The sequence below is a fragment of the Chrysochloris asiatica genome, unplaced genomic scaffold (genome assembly GCF_000296735.1).
Source record: "Chrysochloris asiatica unplaced genomic scaffold, ChrAsi1.0 scaffold00075, whole genome shotgun sequence".
NCBI classification, from domain to species: domain Eukaryota; kingdom Metazoa; phylum Chordata; class Mammalia; order Afrosoricida; family Chrysochloridae; genus Chrysochloris; species Chrysochloris asiatica.
The window spans coordinates 5,416,842-5,443,962 of NW_006408593.1; positions in this window are offsets into that span (position 1 = coordinate 5,416,842).

Genomic DNA, 27,121 nt, shown 5'->3' on the forward strand with positions numbered 1-27,121 from the left:
ACTTTGATTGGTGACCACGTTTGTCACCGATAAGGGAAAATGAGGGAAAAACAGTAATGAAGCTGTGAGCTAAACACTGCAACGTTCAGTAGACTCCTGTGAATCTGGGTGGAGACCTGGTTGTCCAGCAGTGTGGCAAGACCTGGGGGCTCTTGGGCCCAGAATCAGTGACATAACTACAGAGGACTAGAGTTTAGAGTGAGGAGTCCAGCTATAAGAAGAGAGGGCATATGCACAAGAACACCCACACTTGCAGATAATACCCACTGGACCTGGCTTCAATGACTGGATGATCAGAGCTCAACTAGAAGAAGAAAATAGAGGAAAAAAATAGAATAATCTGATACAATTTGATGAACTTGACCAATACCTGTGGAAGCAGTAGCTCAAAAGACGGAACACATCTTTATAGCAAAGATCATTCCCACCCCCTCCATACACAGAGTAGACAGGCAACTTGGACATTGGCTACCCAAAGTGGGGGAGTTACAAAGGCAAGAAGTGACTGGCTTACAAGCTTTCAAGAGGGAACCTAGATGGAGAGGGCATCGAGGAAGGTAGAATCTCCACTGAATAGTACACAAACTGTCTAGGCGGTGCTGATGAAAGGAAATGTGCATAGGTCTCTTGTGATACAATAGTGAATAATTGTTATCAAGCCTGATTGTGAGGGTTGGAAACGTAAAGCAGATGTTTTGTAGCAAGGAGGGTAGTGATTTAATTTGCAATCTAGGAGCAGAGGTCCCTGGTGCCATCAAGGGAGAAGAACTGAGTGTGGGACCCTACCCAGAGAAGCAGTGATGCCAGAGATGGCAGCAGAGACGATGATGTGGAGAGATAGAGCAGCTTGGGACTTTAGACCCAGAGAGGGAGAGGGGTTGTCTGCTGATGACCAGAGAACAGGCTTTTAGAGTATGCCCTTTGGTTGGTTGATGATGCATGGTGGGGACTGTAACCATGGCAATGAAACGATATATGATAGGATGAATGTAAAACTAATGTTCTCCCATGTAAACAATCACATAATTCACAATAAAACCTTTTTTTAAAAAATAAAAGAATTTCATCTCAATGTAAACACAACAAAACACCTCATATTGGACCAGCAAATTGCATCCCTATAAATGGACAAAATATTTAAGTTGTCCAAGACTTCTTTTTGCTTGGATTTACAATCAATGCTCATTGAAGTAGTGGTCAAAATATCAAAGGACATATTGCATTAGACAAATGTCTTGTAAAACAACTCTAAACTGTTTTAGAAGAATGATATCACATTGAGGACTAAGGCGAGTCTGACTAAATCAAAGATATTTTCAGTCACCTCCTATGCACTCAGAAGCTAGACAATGAATGAGGAAGACCATAAGAATTGATACATTTGAATTATGGTATTGGCGAAGAACATCGAAAGTACCACATATTGCCAAAAAAGCAAACACATCTGTCTTAGAATTGCAGCCAGATGTTCCTTGGAAGTGAGGATGGTGAGACTTTGTGTCACATACTTTGGACATATTATTAGGAGGCACCAGATCCCGGAAAAGGACATTATGCTTGGCAAAGTAGAAGTTCAACAAAAAAGTGAAAGACTCCTGATAAAATGAACAAACACAGTGATTGCAACTATAGGGTAAAACATGACAATTCTGAGGATTGTGCAGGTCCAGGAAGTGCTTTGTTCTATTGTACGTAGGGTTGCTTTGAGTCAGAACCAACTCGGTGGTACTTAACAACACTACTAATAAATAATAGGAAATAAATAAATATAATTGTTACTATAATGAGATACATTTTATGGGGGCATTAACTAAAGTTCAATTTCTGTTCTGGGTGCTTAATAAATGTGATTTTTCTTCATTTTTACAGTAGTCCTCCAAGACAACATAGGGGGAATACAAGCTCAAAAGTCACTTTTCCAATGTTATGAAAATAACAAGTTGATTAACATACTGAGAGATACTGTCTAACAGGAGTCCTGCTATGATACTGTAGAATAAACACTGGACTGCTAACCATACGGTCAACAGTCCAACCAACCAGCTAGCCACTTTTCTGAAACCCTGTACAGGGTCTCTGTGAGTTGGAACCAACTTGATGACTCCTTACAACAACAATTATCCATAAAATGCCTTCTACAAATACTGCCCAATAGCACTTACTACTTAACGCTACAAAAGATATCTCCATCCCTTTTCTTTGTTCTCAGCCCTGTAACTGCAGTACTTTTATATTACTGTCAATATCACACATAGTATCAAACAGCCCAATCTGAGTTAGATAATTGTCAAAGCTATACAGAGATATTTCTTAAGTTCTGGACCTTCAAAGACCACACACACACACGCACCCCCCCCACACACACACAATGTGACAATCGTGATGTTTGATGACAGAGACACATAGATTCATGGAGGTGACACTGCAGTAATTAGAGACACTGTGACCACATCTTTCAATTGATACTGAGGTTCTGTAACAGAAAAAAATGTATATTACATTTGTAGTTACAAGTTTGTTTTGGGTTGTGTATATTCAGGAATTTATGTGGAAAAGCATTGGGTTTTCAACCTAAAAAACAATTCAAACAACAACAAAAAAGCAAGGTATAGAGGAACACATATGAGTTTTGATATATGTGCGAAATCTAGGCAAAACAATTAATTAAATCACTCTGTCTCTCTTATGAAACATGGGAGTAATAATGTCAGTTTACTAATTTTCTGTGAAGTATAAATAATCTAAACTACCAAGCACAGTGCCTGACACATAGAATACATTTGTCAACTATATGAGACAATTACTTTTATTCTATTACCATCATGTGTGCTGGTAATAGAATCTGAAGAGTCTAACATTGGGAATTTCTTACATTTAGTCCAATGCTTCACCACAAATCCTAATGCTTCTGGCTGTGGTTTAGGCCAATCAACTTGTGTTTCTGCTATTGAGACCAAGTATTGTCACTCTTCTTTTTCTCACTCTCCTAGTTTCTTATTTTACGGCTTCATTTCTTAAAATCCAAGGAACATGGATCCTACCTTCCTTCTTAGCAACTCATGAAACTTTGCCAACTCATTATCAGGATTGCAACAACCTACAACGTGAAGGACAAAACCCTGCTCCCTTCGTGCACAAGAAAAGACTGACTTTGCAGAACAGAAATACCTGGGTCAAGTGGTACCAGCCATGCAGAGTTAGCAAAGCAGGGTTGGACTTATCACTGACAGCTCAGCTCAAGTACATTAATAGGAACAAGGCATTTTACATCTTTTGCAATATGTTCTTGAACTAAATAAAGGTCAGACAAAATGACACAGCCCTACATAGGTCAGATTGTGGTACAGGAACCTTAATTCAGTTTTATGATCAAGTCTGAATTCCACAGGGCAGTCTTGAAGACTGCAGTATGTCTCGTCCAAATGCAGGCAATGCAGCAAAGAGGCACAAGTAACATCCTCTGTATATCTCACAGCAATGATCATGGAGCTTGTACCTGGTAGGTGCTAAATAAATCTACATCCTTTCATTGACTGTGAACCAAACTAGACATTAGATAAAGAGCAGAGTTAACAGCACTTGCTGACATCTGAATTGTGTTTCTGTAGCCACATATGGATGGTACACAGGATTCTTGCTACTTACATTCAGTATCATTGCGGAAGTTTGTGAGCATAAGTGAGGTAACATCTGGAAAGCGCACTTAGACGACTCTAAGAAAGGAGCTGATGAAACCATCGTACACTAATAAGCAATTTGCCTTTCAGAAATATAGTTTTCTCTCTCCAATTTATTTAATTCTCAGATTGCTCTTGGGACTTTGTCCACTTGTACAGAGATCTAAATCGACAGTTAGGGTGGTGGTGGTTATGTGCTGTGGTGTCAGTTCCTACTCACAGTGACCCTGTACAGGGTTTCTGAGGCTATAAATCTTTACAGGAGCAGAACGCCTCATCTTTCTCCTGTGGGAAAGCTGGTAGTTCCGAACTGCTAACTCTGAGGTTGGCAGACTGGTTCGTAACCACTATGCTACCAGAGTTCCTTTGAGTTAGGGTAGTCTTCCTAATAAGGTGTCCTGGTAGCATAGTGGTTAAGTGCTTAGCAGCTGACTATAACGTAAGAGATTCAAACCCATCAGAGGCTCCATGGGATAAAGACGTGGCAGTCTGCTTCCATAATTATAGATGTACAGCTTTGGAAACCTTAAGGGGGCCATTCTAGTCTCTCCTATATGGTTGCTATTGGTCAGAATCGATTCAATGGCAATCGGTAGGATGTTCCTAACTCACAAACCAAGTGAAGACAAAAACCCAAAGCCACTGCCATCACTGAGTCAATTCTGACTCATCATAACCTGAATTCTGACTCATCATAATTCATATAGGGTGCCTAAGACTGTAGCCTAGTGGTTACGAGTTAGGCTGCGAACCGCAATATCAGCAGTTCGAAACTACCAGAGTTACGCAGGAGAAAGATGAGGCTTTCTGCTCCCGTAAAGATTTACAGCCTCGGAAATCCTGTGCAGGGTCGCCATGAGTCACGGCACATAAGCACCACCACCAAGACTATATATCTTTATGGGAGCAGACATCCTCATCTTTCTCAAGGGAGGGGCTAGTGGTTTTACACTGCCAAACTGAAGGCTAGAAACCCAATGCCTACCCCATAGCACCACTAGGGTTCCGTAACTCAGGTGACGAGGCTGTAGTTTCTGTTGTTATCGTAAAGTGCCGTCAAGTGGATTCCAACCCATAGCAACCCTGTATAGGGTTTCCAAGGAGCAGCTGGTGAGCTTGAACCACCAACCTTGAAGTTCAAACGACTTCGCAGTGTGATGCATTAGCCCACAGTGTCATGCTGTCAAATCCATTCTGACTCACAGCAACCCTGTATAAAATTTTCAAGGAACAGGTGACCTTACAGTTAGCAGTCCAGTGATTATTCTACAAGGTCAATGGAAATCCAAGTAGAGAGACGTGAGATGTATCCTATCTATCTATCTATCTATCTATCTATCTATCTATCTATCTATCTATCTATCTATCTATCTATCTATCTACCTACCTACCTACCTACCTATCTATCTATCTATCTATCTATCTATCTATCTATCTATCTACCTACCTACCTACCTACCTCCTACCTACCTACCTACCTATCTACCTATCTATCACCAGCTACCTATATGAACTCCCTCTGGTGATTGGTGATTTTGTGCTATCAAGTTAGTTCTGCTTCATAGAGACCCTGTATAGAGTTTCCAAGGCTGTAAATCTTTATAGAAGCAGAAAGCCTCATCTTTCTCCCACAGAACGGCTGGTAGATTCAAACTGCTGACCTTGGGGTTAGCAACCCAACTCCTAACCCATTACGCTACCTCAGAGTTCCAATTTTGTTTCCAGGGTTTTTAAAAGGTGCTTTATATGTAATCAAAGGAACCATGGTGGTGCTTTAGGACAAGCATCACACTGCTAATTTAAGTTTAGCAGTTCAAACCCACCAGCTGCGCCACTGTAGAAAAATGAAGCTTTCTGCTCCTGTACAGATTTACAGTCTCAGAAACTCTATACATGGTTGCTATGAGTCAGAATCAAATTGACATAGGTAAGTTTTGTGTGTGTGGTTATATTTAACCTTTCATTCTCTCATTGCAAAGCCCTCATTGTCCCTATTTACTCTAGATAACAGAAAGTGCAGAGAATTAGGTATTTGATCTCAAGTCTTTCCAAATCTAAAACGAGTGAGTATCATAATCATATTTCTGGTTCTGATTTTCCCCAACTCCATGTCTACCTTCCTCAAATGCATGGTCTCTCTAACTCACTGTGGAAATTATCATGTCCTGTGCTATGTTGTTGTTGAGTGCCGTCGTGTCAGTTCCGACTCATAGGACCCTGTATAGGGTTTTCAAGGAGCGGCTGGGGAGTTTCAATCACTGACCTTGTTCAAACCAACCTTGCGGTCCAGAGCTGTATTCCACAGTGCCACACCAGCACCCCATGGTTTTTGTAACTCAATGTGACAATCATGATCTGTGATATATTTATGAAAAAAAGAAATCCTAATTATATAGTTTCCAACATTGTCTTAAGTTCTAGTCAACTGACTTGTTGTAGACTAGAGCTTTATGTTGCTGATGTTGTTAAGTAGGGTTCTACTCATAACGACCCAGTATAGCATTTCCAAGGGGCAGATGGTTGGTTTTAACCACTGACCTATTGGTTCGCAGTCCAGTACTTATCCCACAGATCTTTTTGGTTGTTGCTGGCTGTTTTGGTTGTGTGTCGTGGAGTCGGTTCTGATGCATAGTGACCTTGCATAGGGTTTCAGAGGCTGTAAATCTTTATTGGAGCAGAAGGCCTCATCTTTCTCCCATCGAACAGCTGGTAGTTTCGAACTGCAAAGTTAACAGCCTGACTCGTAACCACTACGCTATCAGAACTCCTTAATGACCAATCCATTCCCACTGGAGTGTCCATGTATTCTTGTCCTCCTCAATGTCATAGACTCAGGTCACCATAGTTTTTTGTTTTTTTTTTCACACATACAAAAATATGTTTCTAATAGATAGGTCAATTACTTGCATATGTGTGTGTGTGTGTGTGTATATATATATATATATATATATATATATATATATAAATATGAATATACACATGTATATCTATTCATGAATATGAATAAGTGTTCACACACAGATCCAAAACTAAAAAGAATATACCACAGACATTACTGAGAAGAGTCAAGGGACTTGGAACAACACATATGGTGATCACCCATCATAAAAAAACAAGTCTCCTTAATCAGTGTATTAAAGGCATACAAAGGAATCATCGTATTGAAGCATAAGGAAATCATCATTAACAGAATGCTACCCATTTATATAAGGAGCTCTGGAAGTGTAGTGGTTACGAATCGGGCTGCTAAACTCATGGAGCAGTTGGAAACTATCAGCTGTTCCGCAGGAGAAAGCTGAGGCTTTATGCTCCCATACAGATTTACAGCCTCAGAAACCCTGTACAGGGTTGCTATGAGTCAGAACCGACTCTTCGGCACATAACAACAACCCATTTATATGGAGTCCTGGTGTGGCCCTGTGGACTAATGCACTGGACTGCAAAGTCACTTTAAACTACAAGGTCGGCAGTTCAAGTTCACCTGCCACTCCTTGGAAACCCTATACAGGGTCCCTAAGAGTCAGAACCGATACATCAGCACACAACAACATTTCCAAATTACATAAGAAGGAATCTGGGTTCTGAGACTTGGAGTGACTTGCCTGTTACTAAGCAGCACTGTCAACAGCTTGATTGTCAGCTTCCAGTTCTCGTGCTTTGCCTTCACCTGATTCTAAACCCAGGCCCTATATCTTAGCTGTGGCTAAGGAGTGGTCCCAAATGGTAATGATAATTAAGAATTAATTCAGTCAATTTCAAAGTCCCTGCCCTATTCTCACAGCAATTTTATCTGTCTTTGTTTTTTTAATTTTGTGGGGGACCCTGAGAAGTTAGTTTTGAGTGACAGGAAATTAAAAAAAAAAAAAAAGCAAGAATACGCAAACCTTTCTGTTGTTGGAGAACATATCACCATCATTCCAAATATCAGCATTTTCGGCTATTTCCTGTACCAACCCTGTGTCATCTCAAGAAACTAACACACACTTGTAATGACTCACCAATCAATACTTAAAAGTTCAAACCACCTGGCCATCAACCACCTCCAGAGTCTGTAACTCCAAGAATTTCAACATACTGGGTGCTCCTTTTGGCTTCCAGAAAATTCTCAGTATTTGACTCTTCAGCTGTCAGCTCTATTGATGACAGAGGGAAAGAACCATTCATGTGTAAAGTGCCTCGGGTCTTAAAAACATAGAAACATGCTGGAGAATGTTGGGCCTGGTTGGCTGACTTGACCAAAGACCCAGAGAAAGGCCAGCCAACGATCTAAAACTAAATAGAAAAGGAATTGAGATTTCCTTTATTCTACCTTATAAACTCATAGCAACCATTGCCCATTCAGTCTTTGAAAAACATAACCCTGCGTATATTTTTTCCTAGGCAACTTCAGCCTTTTCTTTGGCAACTCTCACAAGTTTCCTCCTCAAATATTTCTCCTCACTCTGTCTTTCTTTTTTCTGAATTCATTGAGCAAGAAAACCAACCCTGTTAAACCCTGAAGTACTCGCTCCACAAAACAAAGCTCTGAAAAAATAAAAAGAAAGCTATGGACCAGATTTGATTGAAAGCTGTTTACTATCACTGACCTAGACTAAGAATAAAGATCAAGTTACCATTTGCTCCAAAACCATCAAGAACCCTTGAGCTGCAAGACAGAGGTTTTGTATATTACATCTGCTAAAATCAGAAAATTCTGAACTGGCTTGTACCCCACTTCTATTATTAATCTAAAATAAGTGATAATGAAAGTATTGCTGTCTCTGGAAGATTCACTCATTACAATGATTAAATCTCAAACACACAAAAGCCAAAATTTTTTATTTTTGAAGATGATGCTGAGAATAATCTATACACTTAGTTTTTACCACTATTACAAGTCTAAATATACCCACTCTGGGTGAGAATGTGAAAGGGAGGAGGAGCAACAAAATAAAATACCCTCCCTAGAAACACATTAATTTGCTAACTTCCCAAACAGCATTTTCAAAAAGCTTCTCTTTATTCAGATTAGTACTAACACAAAATAGAAGTGTTAATATACTGTTCTCTGTACCTGACTGGTTACCAAGAACAGCTGACTATAGAAAGCTGACTAACTAGAGAAGGTAGAGAGTCCAGGTAAGAGTCCTGGAACCTCAATCCCCTTGACTTGACTCCTTGGTACTGTGAGCATCAGCATCAACTCCTATCTCCAGAAAAGTAAACTTTGTATTTCCTATTTATATGCCGTGATTCTCCTTCAAGTCTTGTGAATCACAGAGAAAATCAAATTATACTTGGGTTTGGAATACACTTTTTTTTTAGGCATCCTTCTTGATAAGTTTAATATAACCAGCATGTTGAAGAAAAAAAAAAAATCTGATCAGAAATAGTTAACAAGAAAGGCATCATGAATTATGCCAACAGGAGGGAGTTTTCCCATCAAATAGAGACTATATAACAGCTGCTTTCCTTTAACTGTTCCTCCAGTGACATTATGTAAACTCATCAGATCAATGGAAGGGATATATGGTTATCCCAGAATATAATCTCATCTCTAGGTGTGTTGTTTTTTAGTTCAAGAATTCAGGAAACACTCTCTTTTAGGAAAAAAAAAAGAATTTGTATGATGATTTAGGTATAATATCTAACATTTCTCAACTTGGATACTTTCCTGTATCTTTGACTTAGTCATTCATCTATGAATAAATCTTCTGTGTTACCAGTTGCACCCTCTCTATATACATAGCCATCAATACTTAAGAGAAAAACACTTATGTATACTTTCTTCTGCCTAGTTAGCAAACACACCTCTCATTTGTTCTATGAATAGGGTCATAGCAGCGTATAGTTCGACTTAGCTAACATACCGTAAAATATCAGTTGGCTAACATTCCATGAAATATTAGGAAAACCACCCAGATACAGGATTGAGGAAGGGCTATCACTTTCACATGGGGGTCAGGGGGTCTCAACATTTTAGAAATACATTTGCAAGTGATTTCTCACTTCTTGGGAGAAGTCAGTGCAGAGATAAAAATACCCATAGGTATAAAACCACAGATGTTATCAGTGTGTAATGAGATCTTGGTTTAATTAAATAAGTTCAGGGTAGAAACAGGTGAAATATATCTGCATTTTACTTTGAAGGAAAAGAAGAAAACAAATAGAAAAGGCAAAACTGAGAATAAGGAAACACCACAGAACTGAGTTAGGGAAGGTGTTTCTTTAAAGTCATCTAAATTGCTTTTACAGCCCAGAGTAGACAATTAAGAACAATTTGCAACCATACGCCCTCACGAGGGATCTTGCTGGGTTAGGGGCTGATACCAGACGAGAGCAACCCGAGTCTTAATCAGGGGAGTCTGCATTCCCAAAGGTTAATGAGATGCAAGAGCAAGAGAATCCATGGGGAGTGGGGGGGAAGTTTCAAAATACTCAAGGATTTCCACTTGGTTCTCATTTGCTTAAGAGCAGTTGAAGCAGATTTTCTGTATTTCACACATTCGTTATTCTCCAGAAAAGATTAAACTACTCAAGAAAGAAAGAACAAAATAAGGGCTACAAAGAAAAGTCTACTATTAACTTATCAGAAAAGTCCGATTTCCTCCCCACCCCCCACTTCACCCCACCCCCTCAGTCCCTACACAGACACACTTGCCTCTAACTCGGACTCTGCCAGTGGCTTTTCTGATTTCTTCCAGCTCAAATTTAGAGAGTATTTCAAGGAGGAAGAGCCTGGGATTAATCTTTTTCCTGATTTCATATATGCAGAATTTGCTATGAAAACGTTCCATAAGAGAGGGACAGAAATGGGAGGCGGCTTGGAGGGGATGGTTATACAATTGGAAATAATCTCCTTGGCATGAAAATAGCTCCAAAATGCCACACACTGAGTTCCTCTGAGCATAACAATCTCTAGAAATGCGCCTATAAACTGCATATGGACCTCAGAAAACAAACAGAAAAACACTCATATCGCAAGAAAACAAGGACAGAGATCGAAGTAGTGCAATGACTTACCTTCTTTAGGGATCCTCAAAGTTCCACCAAGGAAAATTTAAAATCCTCTCGCTTGTCTTGCACTACGCTATTTTCTTGTCTTCTTTTATAAAGTCACAAAGGAGAAACATAATCAGTTTTCAAAGGTTCCATTTATCTGATCTTCCAACACCAGCAAAAAACAAAACAAAAACGTGTCCGAGAGACTCCGCCAAAAAGTAAGCCAAAAACTCATCAAAGGCAAAAGGAGGAGGAGAAGTGGGGGGAAGAAAGGGGCAGCAGAAACTGGGGGGCTACAGAGAGTGCTCCCAAGTCCCGGAGGAATATTGTTACGCTGTAGAAATCCCCTACTGTAGGATATACCTGCCTTGGTTGCCACACAAACACGCATACAGAGACATACACATAACAGTCTTTCACGCAAAAGCAGGAACCCCTACTCACACACACACACACACACACTCACACAAACCAGTGTAATGAAAACTGTCAGTAGTAACCTCCAATAGCTTCTGTGTGCTGCAGATGGTACGGCTCACTCCGTTACCTTCCCAGATGGGTGGAGGATCAAACAATATCCAAAATCAGGACTAGGTCGATTCCGGATCCCTCTCCCCCAGGCAGATTCATCAAGCCAGGAGCGGGTCCATCAGCAGAGGTATCTGCCTGCAGACTGCCCCGGATTATGGCAAGGTTATTAATCTTGATGTGCTGCATCCCCCCACCCCCAACATTCGCCAGCCTGCATAGAAATGATTGCCGGAGCTGGGTCTGTCCCTATTCTACTGCATTTTGCTCAGCCTTCTGATGCTGCAAGAGAGACACGGTAGAGGCAAGAATACTAATAAGGAAGTTAGCTACAGTTTCTTCAAGGCAGACGGCACGCAGTACAGTAAATGTGTACTTCCCCGTGCTCTGTGTGTGTGCCTGCGTGTCTGCAGGGAGGGCAGTGAATCCATCTCCTGGCCAGAAGGCAAGATGGTTTGTATCCTGCCTGGAGGACTATATCATTACAATCACCACTGTCCAGCAATGACATCGCCTCTGACAGTGTTTTGCTTGGGATCAAGAAGAGGGTTTAATGCTTTAGAAGCCCAGAGCTGGCATTTGAAAGAGGGTAGGGGGAGAAAAAAATGTCCAGGGAGAAAAATTAGCTTTATAAATCGGCACCAAGGAGACCAAGGCAAAATTTTAAAACGCTGCTGCCCTAGCTGTTAAATGGAAATACAAAGCAATTTCAGAAGCCAGCTCCAGCTTATAAATCTTGGAGCTGGCAACAAGTATGTGAATTTGGTTGATGAAACTGTGGATAAATGGATATCTGGTCATATAAAAAGTTTACTCATGAATTCTGCTTCATAGCCATGGACTCAAAGAATGAGACCCCTAGGCATAGTCCATTAATTGTTAATATGGATTTAGGCCATATGGATGTTCAGTTTTACTCTCTTGTTGTTAGGCATCGTTGAGTCATTTCAGAAGCATGGTGACCCACCATACAGCTGAAGGAAACCCTGCCTGCCTCTGTACCATCTGCACAATCCTGGCTTATGTTTTAGCACATGATAAAGTCACTGTGGCAATCCATCCCTTTGATGGACGTTACTCCTCTTTTTTTTTTTTTTACTGACCCTCTCCTTTTCCAAGCATGATATCCTTTTCAGGGTCTGATCCCACCTAGTAACATATCCAAAGTGCATGAGAAGAAGTCTCACCATCCTTTCTTTTACAGAACATTCTGGCTACAGAACCTTCCGGTGTCTTACTTTGTTCCTCAGATACTCCTTGGTACATTCAAAAGTCTTCACCAACACCATACTGCAAAGGCATTCATTTTTCTTCAGTCTTCTCTATCCATTGTTCAGCTTTGGTAATGCATATGCAGTCATTAAGGAAACCACGGCTTGGGTTAGGCATACCTTAGTCCTCAAATAAACATTTTTGTTTTTTTAGAATTATGAAAAGATAATTTATTGTGGGTTTTCTCAATAAACTGTGTTGTTTGGTTTCTTGATTGCTGCTTCCAGGGTATTGACTGTGGAACCAAGTAATATGAAGTCCTTGACAACGTCAATTTTTTCTCCATTTATTGTGATGTTGCTTAGTGGTCCAGTTGTGAAGATTTTGTTTTAGGTTGAAGTGTAACCCATAATGAAAACTGTTGTCTTTGATCCTCATCAGTAAGTATTTTAAGTCCTCTTCACTTCCAGCAAGTAAATGTGTGTCATCTACATATAGCAAATTTTACTCCAATGCACAGTTGTTACCATACTACTATCAGATTGTAGAGAAATATCTGAATTTCACAGTGTCACTAGGGGAATTGATTGACAATTATCAATAGTAAGCATGATCATACATAACATGATGTGGAATGAATTTGGAATCTCCAGGGGAAAATATATTTATTTATAGATATTAAATATATGACTGAAATTAAATATATGCATAGTATATGCTAAGTGAATAATTTAGTATTCTGGAGTACTGAATTTTCCTCTTCTGGAACAGTGTCTTCTATTCCATGATAGAATTCTTGTTCTGTCATGCAGTACGTGTTCTTTAGTCAAGGATACTTACTTAGTTCCTTAAGTTAAATTGAAGTGATACCATCTCCATAGGAGGTAGTTGGAGAAAGCAGTTAAGGATGAATTATGGAGCTTTGTAATACCAGCCATTGCCAGCAGATGTCACAAAAAAAGATTCAGGCAAAATAAGTCTACCCCAAACTATAAAATCTCAATCTAATTTAGTAAAGACAAATTTTAATAAAATGGATGACATTAATACGAAATATTAAAATTTAAAAACTAAAAGTGCAAGTAAGAACTTGGAGGAAAATTTGTCTCTTTTTTTTTTCCTCCTCAAAGATCCCTCTCAAATACCAATTCATACAACTTCACTCGATCATCTGTTCTTAATATTGGAAAGAAAATAATAATACCCCGCCTGGTGTGGTGCTGTAGGATAAAGCACTGGACCACAGGGTCAGTATGAATTGCAAGGTCATTGGTTCAAACCCACCAGCAGCTCAACAGAAACCCAATAGAGAGGTTCTCTGAGTCCGAACCAACTTCACAGCACTCAACAACTACAAAACCCCTATGTCAGATTGGATTCTAAGATGATTTCTAGAAGTGATAATGTTTATTTTATAATATACAGAAGATTCTATTTGTGTTAAAGTATAGCAACTACTACTAGATAAAACGAAAAACTTAAGTAGGTGAGAAGAGGTAAAATTGAATGAATAAAATTAGTAAGTAAAATTTTTTGTAATCTGCATTCTAAAGCAATACTCTGTTTTATCTTGAGTGCACATATTTAAAAAGCTGTCTAAATACGTATTTATGGTTGCAATTTTGATTTAACTTTATCAATTCCATTGATATTAATGTGTGAGCAATTTCAAAAACTCTAACTTATCAGCTTAGCTTTTATTTGTCTAATTGTAGTGAATCTTCCAAATCCCAGTCCTAATTAATTCAAATGTCAATAAAATATAGTGTGTTAAGTTTGGGATTTGGAATACTACAGACAGACTTACTTACACTTAAATATCAGTTTTCTTGTATCAGATGACTCTTCAAATCAATTCATGGGAATTGGGTTTTGTGCTTGCTTTTCCTGTTAAGTTTCAAGCAGGCCGTGAATATCTACCTCACAGGAGTATTGGGAGGACTGGAATCAGTCAATATCTCTGGACACATAGTAGGTGATGTGTCAGAGCTGCATGTGTCTTATACATAAAGCAGATGTTTGCTTATTACTATGTGAACTCTCTCTTTGTAGGCCTTTAGTAAACAGGTTGTTGTTATTGTTGTTAAGTGCCTTCAACTCAGTTCTGACTAATAGGAACCCTATGTAGGGTTTTCAAGGAGCAGCTGGTGGGTTTGAACTGCTGACCTTGCAGTTAGCATGCTAGCACTTATTCTACAGTACCACACCAGCACTCCAATTAAACAGGTAGAATCACTTAGTACCTTTGGTGGTGAGAGGTTGGCTTTTAAATTAGAAACAAACTGATATTAATGATATTGTTCCATAATTTTTACGTTGTATCGAAGCCACGTTTCTTTGAAATAGGCATGAATATGGTTCTCTTTCAGTTGGTTCACCCTGTGGCTGCCTTCCAAATTTATTGGTATAGATAATTGAACAGTGTATCCATTTGTTGAAACATTTCAGTTGGTATTCAATTTCTGGAGCCTTGTTTTTGCCAATCCTTTCAGTACAATTTGGACTTCTTCCTTCAATACCATTGGATCTTGATTATATGCTACCTCCTGAAATGACTGAAAATCAACCAATTATTTTTGGTACAATGACTCTGTAAATTCCTTCCATCCTCTTTTGATCCTTCTTACATCCTTCAATATTTGCTCATTGAATCTCTCAATATTGCAGTCTGAGGCTTGAAGTTTTGCTTCAGTTCTTTCTGCTTAGTAAATGCTGAGCATGTTCTTCCTTTCTGGATTTCGAATCCCAGGCTTTTGAATGTTTTATAGTAATACTTTGTCTTCTCAAATTGCTCTTTGATATCTTCTGTTTAGCTGTCTTACTTCATCATTTCTTCATTTTCTTTAGTTATTCTATGTTCAAGAGCAAGTTTCAGCATCCCACTCTGGCATCCATATGGTCTTTTCTTTCTTTCCTGTCTTTTTAAAACCGTTTTGTTTTCTTCATATATGATATTCTTGATGTCAACCACAATTCATCTGGTCTTCAGTCATTAGTGTTTAATATATCAAATATGTTACTAAGATGTTCTCTAAATTTAGGTGGGACATACTCATGATCACATTTTGGCTCTTAACTGATTTCTTTTCATTTTCTTCAGCTTCAGCATGAACTTGCATTATAAACAATTGATAATCTTTTCTGCAGCAAATGACTGGCCTTATTCTGACTGTTGATACTGAGTTTCTCCATTGAATGCTTCCACAGATGTAACTGATTTCATTCCTGTCTATTCCATCCAGTGAGGTTGATATACAGAGTTACTGTTTATGTTGTTGGAAAAAGTATTTGCAATTAATAACTTGTTGGTCTTGCAAAATTCTATTATTTTGAGTCTTTTGGATATTTGTCTTAGTTTTCTTCAACTTCAGCATAAACCTGCATATAAGCAATTTATGGTCTGTTCCACAGTCAGTCCCTGACCTAGTTTTGGCTGGTACTGTTGAGTTTCTCCATGGTCTCTTCCCACAGATATAATAAATTTCATTCCTGTGTACTCCATCTAGATAGGTCCATGTGTATGCATTCTATGTTGTTGACAAAGGCATCTGCAATAAATAAGCCATTAGTCTTGCAAAAAACCAGTCTCATGCAATTTCCAGCATTGTTTCTATCACCAAGGCCATATTTTCCAGTTATGGTTTCTTCCCCTTTGTCTTCATCTTTCATGTCTCAATCACCAGTAATTAACAACTTACCTTGATTACATGTTTGATCAATCTCAGTCTGAAGAAATTGGTAGAATTCTTCAATTTTATCATCATTGGCTTAAGTTATTGTTGTGGAAATTTGAATAATACTAATATTAACTGGTATTCCTTTTTGGTGTATGGACATTATTCTATCACAGACAGCATTTTGCTTCAAGATATCTTTAAATGTTCTTTTTGACTATGAATATGATACCATTCCTCTTCAGTTTGTCATTCTTAACATAGTAAAACATATGACTGTCTGATCCAAAATAACCAGTATCAGTCCATTAGCTCACTAATGCTTAGGGTATCAATCTTTATGTGTTCCATTTCATTTTTGACAACTTCCTATACTCCTAGATTCATACTTTGTACATTCCAGGTTCTGATTATGAATGGAGGTTTGCAGCTGTTACTTCTCACTTTGATTCGGGCCCTATCAGCAAATGAAGCCCCCCCAAAACTTAACTCTATCCACAGTATTCAGGTCAATTCTACTTTGAGGAAGCAGCTCTTTCCCAGTCATATTTTGAGTATTTTGAGTGCCTTCGTCTTCCTGCACAATCTGAAACAATGCAGCTAAATCCACATTAAGAAAAAAAAAAAGTTCTAAGAATTGGTTTCATAATGACTCATCAGCTAGTATAAACAGAAGGAAAATATATGACTTTAATATGTTATGTTATTTCCATGGAACCAATACAGAATGTGCAGGAATCTCACTATGATCAATAAGAGCAAGTTCTTCTTAGAATTCTTACATGAAAACGTCCATTGTTATGTTTCTTTTAAGCAATTAACTTACAGCTTATTACTATGCTTCTGTTTTTCACATTAAGACATATTTGTATTTAGTATTTGTCTCCTCCTTGGTTAATTGTCAAATCGGTTTGCCTGTCAACTACGTACTCTTAATTAGTTTAATAGATGAAAAGATTGGATACTATCATTCCAACTTCTGATATTTCATTATTTATATATTGAAATTAGCATAAATATTTTGTTTAAACTGTTTGGACCCATAATTAAGAGTCCTCGGTTTCTCCAACAAATAATTGAAAACTACCTAAAAGGTTGACAGTTTGAACTCATCCAGAGGTGCCTTTGAGGAAAGTCCTATGACCTGCTTCTAAAATGTCAAAGTCTTGAAACTCCAGTGGAGTAGCTCCACTCGGTACATGGAGTCTCAGTGAGTCAGAATTGATATCAACTCTCAACAACAACCACAAACCATTACTGAGTGTTGGGCATCATTCAGTTTCCCGAATTACTTAGCTTTCTTATTTGCATCCAAAATGGTAAGACTGAGATAATGCTTACATAAGGGTTATATTATTTTGATATATTGCTCCATGAAGTTGTCATAGACTTTTTAATCAATTTTTAAAGTTTTGATTGTGTAGAGTGATAGCTTACATGGGGAAACTCATCCTATCAGTTTATACTCATCCTATCGTATTTCGTTTCATTGCAATGATTACAATCCCTTTTGTGTATGAATCATCATTCAACAGTATTTGCTTCTATTCCCTTTGGTCTTTTTTTTTTTTTTGGATGGACACAGAAATACTCAGGAATATATAATCATTTAAACAACTAAAGGGCACTTTCTGCATGACTGCCTTCTGGCCACCAGCACACAGCCTTTCTCTTTCTATGAGTCTAGAGTCCTCAGCTGTTCTATCTCTCCCTGCCATCTCTGCCTCCATCTCTGGTGTTGCTATTTCCCTGAATAGGGTTCCATATTCTGCTCAGGTTCTTCTCCCTTGATGTACCCAGGGTCCTCTGTTCCTGGACTGAAAGATTAACTACTCCCCTCTTTGTGTTACAAAACATCTACCTTTATAGTTGTGACAATTGCAATTCATCATGTTAACAATTACTCACTATAAATTCATAAGAATCTTATCCTCCATTTCCTTTCATCAGACCCGTCTAGACAAGATGAAAACCATTCCGTGGAGACTCTACCTCCCCGCTGCACACTCTGAAACTAAACTTCCTTTTGAAAACTTGTAAGCCAGTCACTTCGTGCCTTTATAGCCATCCCCACCCCACCCCCACCATTTTAGATAGCCAATGTTTAAGTTGCCAGTCACTATCAACCCTGAGTACAGAGGGGATAGGATTGATCCTTGAAGTGAAGACCTCTTCCCTCTCAGTTGGTATTTTGAGCCACTACATCCATAAGTATAGATCAAGTTCATCAAATTGTACAAATTTGCACCTGTTTGCTTTATCAATTTTTTTTTTTTTATCTTCCTCTAGTCAAGTTCCCTGTTATTCATAAGGTTTTCAGTGACTAAATATTCAGTAGTTCGTCACTCCTTCTTCCTAGTCTGTCTTCATCTGGAATCTCATCTGAAACCTGTCCACCATGGGTGACCCTGTTAGTACTTAAAATACTGGTGGCATAGCTTCCAGAATCACAGCAACTCACAAGCCACTACAGTAAGACAAACTGACAGACAATTGACGTTGTCAAAGACTTCATTCTTCTTTGATTAACTATCAACACTCATGGAAGCAGCAGTCAAGAAATCAAATGACATATTCCATTAGGCAAATCTGCTTCACAAGACCTTTTTAAAGTGTTGAAGAGCAAAGATGTAAGCTTAAAGACTAAGGTGCTCCTGACCCACGTGACTATTTTACAATAGTAGGCATAGGCTTTTATAATTACTTTCTTCTCATCAACCTAAAATTTACTTATTTAGCCCATATCACTGAACACTCATTGCTTATATTTGATATTCATAATATATACCTCCAAAATAACTCTTTTTAATATACTCTGTTTGCTTCTTAGGGTAAGCCTCGTACAACTCCCTTATGTATTAGTTCTTATTTGTTTGTTTACTTTTTTTTAGCATTGATGAAAATATGCTAGACACAATTCAGGCCAGGGACTTAATGCAGCAAATCATTGATCATGGACCCTAATTCCAATTTCACTCAATAAATAACAATTGTTGTTGTTAAGTGCTGTTGAGTTGGTTCTGATCCATAGCGACCCTGTATAGGGTTTCTGAGGAGCAGCTGGTGACCTTGAACCACTGACCTTGTAGTTCAAATGGCTTTGCACTCTGGTGCATTAACCCACAGCACCACACCAGGACTCCTTAAATAACAATAGTCAGTATGTAAACTGCCTGCTAGCTATGATGCAGTTAAAAATTCATTAATCTTTTACTAATTCATAATCATTCCTTATCATAATTTTACTATCTGTATGATGTGTAGTAATATTCCCTCTCTTATTCCTGATACTGGAAATTTGCACCTTATATCTTTTTTTTCTCTTTATTAGTATAGCTAGAGATTTACCCTTTTTTCTGTTTTTGTTTTCATTTATGCTTTCAATTTTCTTTTCTTTTCTTTTACTGATTTCTACTCTGATAAGTCTTCAGCTGAAGACTAAATTGGAACCTCTGCAGACCTCAAGAAGTTAGCTTTCTCACTTTGCAGCTCATAGCTTTTTGTAACTATGACCTGTAAACCTTAGAGGGTGTGAACTCTTCAGAATCTCCCTCTATTTGTTCAATTTAGGGAGACTTCTGGGCCCCACTTGGGTTCCCAACTCTACTGTGCAACCTAACAATTCTCTTCAGGCAGTGATTTGAGGAAATCGTAAAGCTCACCTCATGGATCAATGCTCTACATGAACTGTTGTCTGATGAAACTGTTGTTCTAATTTTTTTGTCCAGTTTGTTTTCATTGATTAAAAAATAAAATCTTCTCCCTTTTTAGTCAAGCTTGGCAGGAAACAGGGTTCTGCAATTACTCCTTTAAGCAAATGAACACAAAATACAGATGGAAACTTATTCTATAATGTTGCTGTTATCATTAAGTTCAGTAGAGTCAGTTCTGACTCACAGAAAACCCTGTATAGTGTTTCCGAAGAGCAGCTGATGAGTTTGAAATGCTAATGTTGTGATTCAAATTGACCTTATGGTCCATAGCTTATCCTACAGCACCACACCATGACTCTAATAATACTCTCTATTATATCAGCTCTGGTAGCGTAGTGGTTACGAATCGGGCTGTGAACCTTAAGGTCAGCGGTTCGAAACTACCAGCCGCTCCGTGGGAGAAAGATGAGACTTTCTACTCCCGTAAAGATTTACACCCTCGGAAACCCTGTACAGGGTCACTATGGGTCGGAATCGACTCGACGACACTTAACAACAACAACAACAACAATTATATCAGCTAGGGTAACAATGATGAACCTGACAGGCTGTATCCTTGTTGTCCTGGAGTCTCCATCCTAGTGAGGGCTTATATAAATCAGTAAACAAACATACAAGAGTAAGTCCAAAGTATTGCTGTTAGCGTTCCACTTCATGTGTTCTCAGCTCTATTTAAACATGTCTGAAATCAGTAGAGTCATGGTGTGGTGCTGTAGGGTAAACATTGGACCACAAGGTTTATTTGAACCACAAGGTCAGCGGTTCAAACTTACTAGCCCCTTCTCAGAAACCCTATTTAGGGTGTCTATGAGTTAGAACCAACTTCACAGCCCTTAACAATAAAAACAACTACTGAGATCAATGGATGACTACAGATAAGTTCCTTCATTAATACATTTGTCTTAGTCTCCTTGTTGTTGTTGTTAAGTGTTAGTGAGTCAAGTTCTGACCTATAGCGCCCTGTATATGGTTTCCAAGGAGTGGCTAGTGAGCTTGAACAGCCAACCTTGCAGGTCAAACTGACATTACAGTCTAGCACATTAACCCACAGCACCATGCCAGGACTCCTAGTCTCCTTGTTGTTGTTGTTGTTAAGTGCTATTGAGTTGGTTTTGACCCATAACGACCCTGTATATGGTTTCCAAGGAGCAACTAGTTGATTAGCTTGAACTACCAACCTTGCAGCTCAAACTGACTTTGCAGTACAGCACATTAACCCACAGCACCATACCAGGACTCCTTGTTGTTGTTGTTGTTGTTAAGTGCCATCGAGTCGGTTCCGACCCATAGCGACCCAGTACAGGGTTTCCAAGGGGTGTAAATCTTTACAGGAGTAGAAAGCCTCATCTTTCTCCCGCGGAGCAGCTGGTAGTTTCGAACCGCTGACCTTAAGGTTCGCAGCCCGATTCGTAACCACTACACTACAAGACTCCTTAGTGTACCTTTAAAAAAAAAAAAAAAAAAAGTTAGAACAGTGACTTCCAAGGGGATCTGTTAGGGTATAACCAGTCAAGGCAGAGCGGTAAATTCAGAAGGTTATAGTGATTGCTTTTTGAGATTCTAAAGGATAATCTTGATGGACTCCTGGAGTGGAGTGTAGAATAAGCACTGGACTGCTAACCACAGGGTCAGTGGTTCAAATCCACCAGTCACTCCTTAGAAATCCTATACAGGGTCGTTATGAATCAAGACCAAGTCTACGGCACTTTAACAACAATCTTGATGTATTTTTCTAGAAGGACAAAGATCAAATATGGGGCTTATTATTATGAAGAAGTTTAAAGAAATAGGAAAACTGCATTGATGAAGTAAAGGTCTGTAAAGATGCACAGAGTTCCCCCCCACCTCCACCCCCACACACACAATAATGTAACTGCCCATTCTACTGATTTCTACTCTGATCATTTCTCGCGAGTAGACAAAATAGTGACCCTCTGCAATCATCAGAACTTTCTAATTTTGCAGCTTACAATGTTCTGATACTCTGCCTTGGAAAACAGGATGACTTGGCCCTCTCAGAACTCTCCCTCTATTTGTCACCTTAGGGAGACTTTGAGAGTAGTAGGGGCTGTCCTGAATTGAAATCTTTGAACAAATACATGCAGCACTAGAGGCACTTAGTTATCTATGCTGAAAAATTTGGAAGACAGTCACCTGGTTAAATAATTGGAAAAGATCCATTGTGTGCCCTTTCCAAAGACAGGTGGCCCACTGGAATGCAGAAATCATTGACCAATACCATTCATATCACATGCTAGTAAACTTTTGCTGAATATAACTCAAAGACCACTGCAACAGTACATTGAGGGAACTGTCAGAGATACAAGCCAGATTCAGACAAAGACATGGAACAAAGGATATCACTGCTGATGTCAGAAAGCTGAGAACACCAGAAAGATGTTTACCTGTGCTTTATTGACTAGGCAAAGGCTTTTGACTGTGTGGATCATGACAAGCTACGGATAACACTGCAAAAAAATATGTATTGAAGAACACTTAATTGTGTTCATGCAGAGCCTGTACATAAACCAAAAAGGGGATACGGGATAGTTTAAAATCAGAAAAGGTGTACGTCAGGGTTGTGTTTTTTTCATCATATTTATTCAATATGTATGCTGAACATATAATATGAGAAGCATGACTATACGACAAAGAATGTGGCCTCAGGGTTAGAGGCAGACTCATTAACAACCTGTGATATTCAGATGATACAACCTTGCTTGCTTAAAGTAAAGAGGACCTAAAATATATACTGATGAAGATCAAAGACCACAGCCTTCACTATGGGTTGTACCTCAGAGTAAAGTAAACAAAAATCCTCAAACTGAACCAGTAAAATAACATCATAATTAATGGAGACAAGATTGAGTTTGCCAAAAGCTTTATTTTACTTAGATCCACTATTAATGCTCCTGGAAGCAGCAGTCAAGAAATCTAATGACGTACTGCATGTGACAAATCTGCTGCATAATAACTCTTTAAAATGTTCATGAGCAAAGACATTAAGTTTGAGAACTATGGTGTGTTTGCTTTGCAGTCCAGCCCACTAACCTACAGCATCACACCAGGACTATAGGTGTATCTTAGGAAGACAACTTTTACCAGAAGACAGTTTAAAAATATTTCAGGAATTATATAATACACAATTGCTTTAATGAGAATACATATCTAGGATCACAGGCAAAACTAAACTTGGGAGTAAATATGGCCTGAAGTAGAGAAAAATATCATATAAATATATATTTGTTGTTGTTATTGTTGTGGTTGTTAGGTGTCATCAACTAGCTTCCGACTTACGGAACAGCAGAATGAAATGCTGCTTGATCCTACACTAACCCCACAGTCACTGTTACACTTGAGCTCATAGCTTAGTCCACCTTGTTTGATAATCCTCCACTTGTAAAACCATGATGTCCTTCTCCAAGGCCTGGTCTATCCTGATAATATGTACAAAGTATGATAGAAGAAATCTTGCCATCTTGATTTCTAAGGAACATTCTGGTTGTACTTCTTCCAATATAGATTTGTTTGTTCTTCATGCAGTCCAAGATACTTTTAATATTCTTTTCCAACACCATAACTCAAATGCATCAATTCTTTTACCAGCTTCCTAATTCATTGTCCAACTTTCACATGCATATAAGACGACTGCAAAGATCATGGCTTGGGTCAGGCTCACCAACATCCTCAAACTGACATCTTTGCTCGTGAGCACATTAAAGGGGTCTTGTGAACAGATTTACCCAGTACAATATGTCATGTGACTTCCTGAAAGTTGCTTCCATAACTACTAATGGTGGATCCAAACACAATGAAGTCTTTTATAACCTCAATCTTTTCTCTGTTTTTTATGATATTATTTATTGGCCCACTGATGAGGATTTTTGTTTTCTTTACATTGAGGTACAACCCATACTGGAAGCTGTGGTCTTTTTTATTCATCAGTAAACATTTTAAGTTCTCTTTGCTTTCAGAAAGCAATAATGTGTTATTGGAAGATTGTTGTTGTTGTTATTAAGTGCCGAGTCAGTTTCTACCCATAATGACCCTGTATAGGGTTTCTGAAGAGCAGCTGGTGAGCTTGAACTGCCAACCTTGTGTGGTTCAAACCAACTTTGCAATCCAGTGCATTAACCCACAGCACCACACCATGTAGAAGGTTGCTAATGAGTCTTCCTCTATTCTAAATGCCACATTCTTTTTCATATAATCCAGTTTCTTGGATTATTTGCTCCACATACAGATTGACTGAATTAAGTATGGTGAAAGAATACAACCATGACGCACATCTTTCCTGATTTTAAACCATTCAATGTACCTTTGTTCTGTTCAGACCACTGTCACTTAGTCAATGTACAGGCTCCTCATGAGCACAATGAAGTGTTCTGGTACACTACATTCTCTGCAATGTTGTCCATAGCATGTCATGATCCACACAGTCAAAACCTTGATAATATGCTAACTCTTATAATGGTTGAGCATTGACAATTTTTTCTTTACTACAGTGACTCTGTGAATTCCTTGCATCTTCTTCTTTTTCTCTTTTTAAACTTTTTACTGGAAATTGAGTGAAGGTTAACAGAAGAGATTACAATTTTACATTAAATGAATGAATACTTTGCTTCATTAAAATGATTGTTATCCCTCCCATGTACCATCAGTTAACAGTATTTACCATTATTCACTTTTTTAAAAAATTTACTTTATCTTTAAAGCTTTTACTGTGAATACTTCTATACACTTCCTTTATTTGTAAAGCTTTTATTGTGAATTGAGTGATAGTCTACATGGCAGAACATCAGTTTTGCATTCAATCAATTACATCTTGCTTCATTTTAACGATTGCAATCCCCTTTTTTGATGCACACAAAAATACACAGGAGTGTATTTTATTATATATGCACACAAAAATACACAGGAGTGTATGATTATTTAAACATCCAAAGGACTACTTTTGCAAACCAGCCCTCTGCCCATTAGCCTTTTTTTTCCCTTAAGTCTAGGTTCCTCAGATGCTCTATCTCTCGGGCCTTGCATCTTCTTTTGATGACTTCTGCATCATTCAATAGTTTGCCCATAGAATCCTTCAGTATTGAAAGTCAAAGCTTGATTTTTTTTTTTTTTTCTTAGTTCTTTCACCATGAGAAATGCTGAACAGTTCTTCTCTTTTGACTTTCTAACTCCAGGTCTTTGTACATTTAATTATAATATTTGACTTTATCTTCGTGATTTACTGTTTGAAATTTTCCATTTAGCTCTTATACCTCCTCATTTCTTCCATTTGCTTTAGCATCTCTATGCTACAGAGCAAATTAAAGACTTTCTTCTGACATCCATTTTGATTTTTTCCTTCATTCTTGTCTTCTTAATGACCTTTTGCTTTCTTCCTATATGATGTTCATGATGTCATCCCATAACTCTTCTGGTTTTTGCTCATTAGTATATAATGTATCAAATCTGTTCTTGAGATGATCTCTAAATTCACGTGGCATACGTTCAAGGTCATGTTTTGGCTCTCATGGACTTGTTTTAGTTCAAGTTCAGCCAGTACTTGTATATGAGCAATTGACGGTCTGTTCCACATTCTCTGCCTGGCCTTGTTATGGTTGATTATATTTAGTTTTCCACCATCTCTTTCCATAGATATAGTCAATTTGATTTCGGTGAATTACATATGGTGAGATCCATGAGTATAGTCATCTTTATGTCTTTTAAAAAAGGTATTTTTAATGAAGTCATTAGTTTTGTAAAATTATTTTATGTGATCTCCAGAATTGTTTGCATAACTAACACCATATTTTCCAAGTACTGATCCTTCCTCTTTGTATCCAATCTTTGCATTCCCATTACTAGTAATTATGAATACATTTTAATTGCATGTTTGATCAATTTCAGATTCAAGAAGTTGGTATAATTCTTCAATTTCATCATCACTCCCTTTAGTGTATAAATTTGAATAATAATGATATTAAATGAACTTTCTTGTAGGTATATGGATATTATCAATCACAGACAGCATTATACTTCAAGATAGATCTTGAAACGTTCTTTTTGATAATGAAGGCAATGTTCTTCCTCTTCAATTTGCCATTCCAGGTAGAGTAAACAATGTGATTATCATATTCAAAATGGTCAATGCCAGCCTATTTCAGCTCATCAATGCCTAGCATATCAATATTTATGCTTTCCATATCATTTTTGACAACTTCAATTTTCATAAATTTCATGTTCTGATTTTTAATGGATGTTTGCAGCTGTTTTTCCTCATTTTGAGTTGTACCCCATTCAGCAAATGAAGGTACTGAAAGCTTTACTCCATTCATGTCATTATGATCAACTTTAATTTTAGGAGGCAGCTCTTAACCAGTCCTAGTTTGAGTGTCTTCCAACCTGAGGGGTTCATCTTCCAGCACTATATCTGACAATACTCTTCTAGTATTTATAATGAGCGTGTCCTGGTGTGGTACTGATGTAGGATAAGCACTGGAGTGCTAATTTAAAGTCACTGGTTTAAATCCATCAGCCACATCATTAAAGCCCTATACACATATATCCATCCTCTTGTTGTTGTAGTTAGCTGCTACTTAGTTGGTTTCAACTCATAGAGTCCTCATACACACACACACACAAATCACCACTTGTTCCTGCACTATACTCAAAATCATTGCTCTTTTTAGCTGATTGTTGCAGTCACTGTATCAATCCACCTCATTGAAGGCCTTCATCTTTTTTTTTTTTTTGATCCTCTGCTTTTCCAAGCACTATGTCCTTCTCAAAGGGCTAATCCTTCCTTATAACATGTCCAAGGTTCCTGCAATGAAGTCCCATCATTCTTACCTCTAAGGAGATTTTGGATGTACTTCTTTCAACATAGATTTGTTCTTACTTCTGACAATTTATGATATATTCAGTATTCTTCCCCCAACTCCATAGTTCAAAGGCATTGATTCTTCTTTGTTCTCCCTTATCCATTCATTGTTCGACTTTTGCATGCATTTGAGGTCACTGAATAGAAAAGAATAACATGACTTTAATCAAGCATACCCTAATTCTCAAAGCGACATCTTTGCTTTTTAAAGCTCTAAAGAGGACTTTTGTGGTTGATTTACCCAAAGCAAAATGTCATTTGATTTCTAGATTATTGTTTCCATGGGCATTGATTGTATATCCAAACAATACAAATCCTGAGAACTTCAATCATTTCCCCATTTATCATATTATATATTAGTCCGGTGTGAAGAGTTTTATTTTCTTTACATTGAGGTATAATCTGTGCTGAAAGCTGCAGTCTTTCATATTCATCATTAAGTGCTTAAAGTCTTCTTTATTTTTGTCA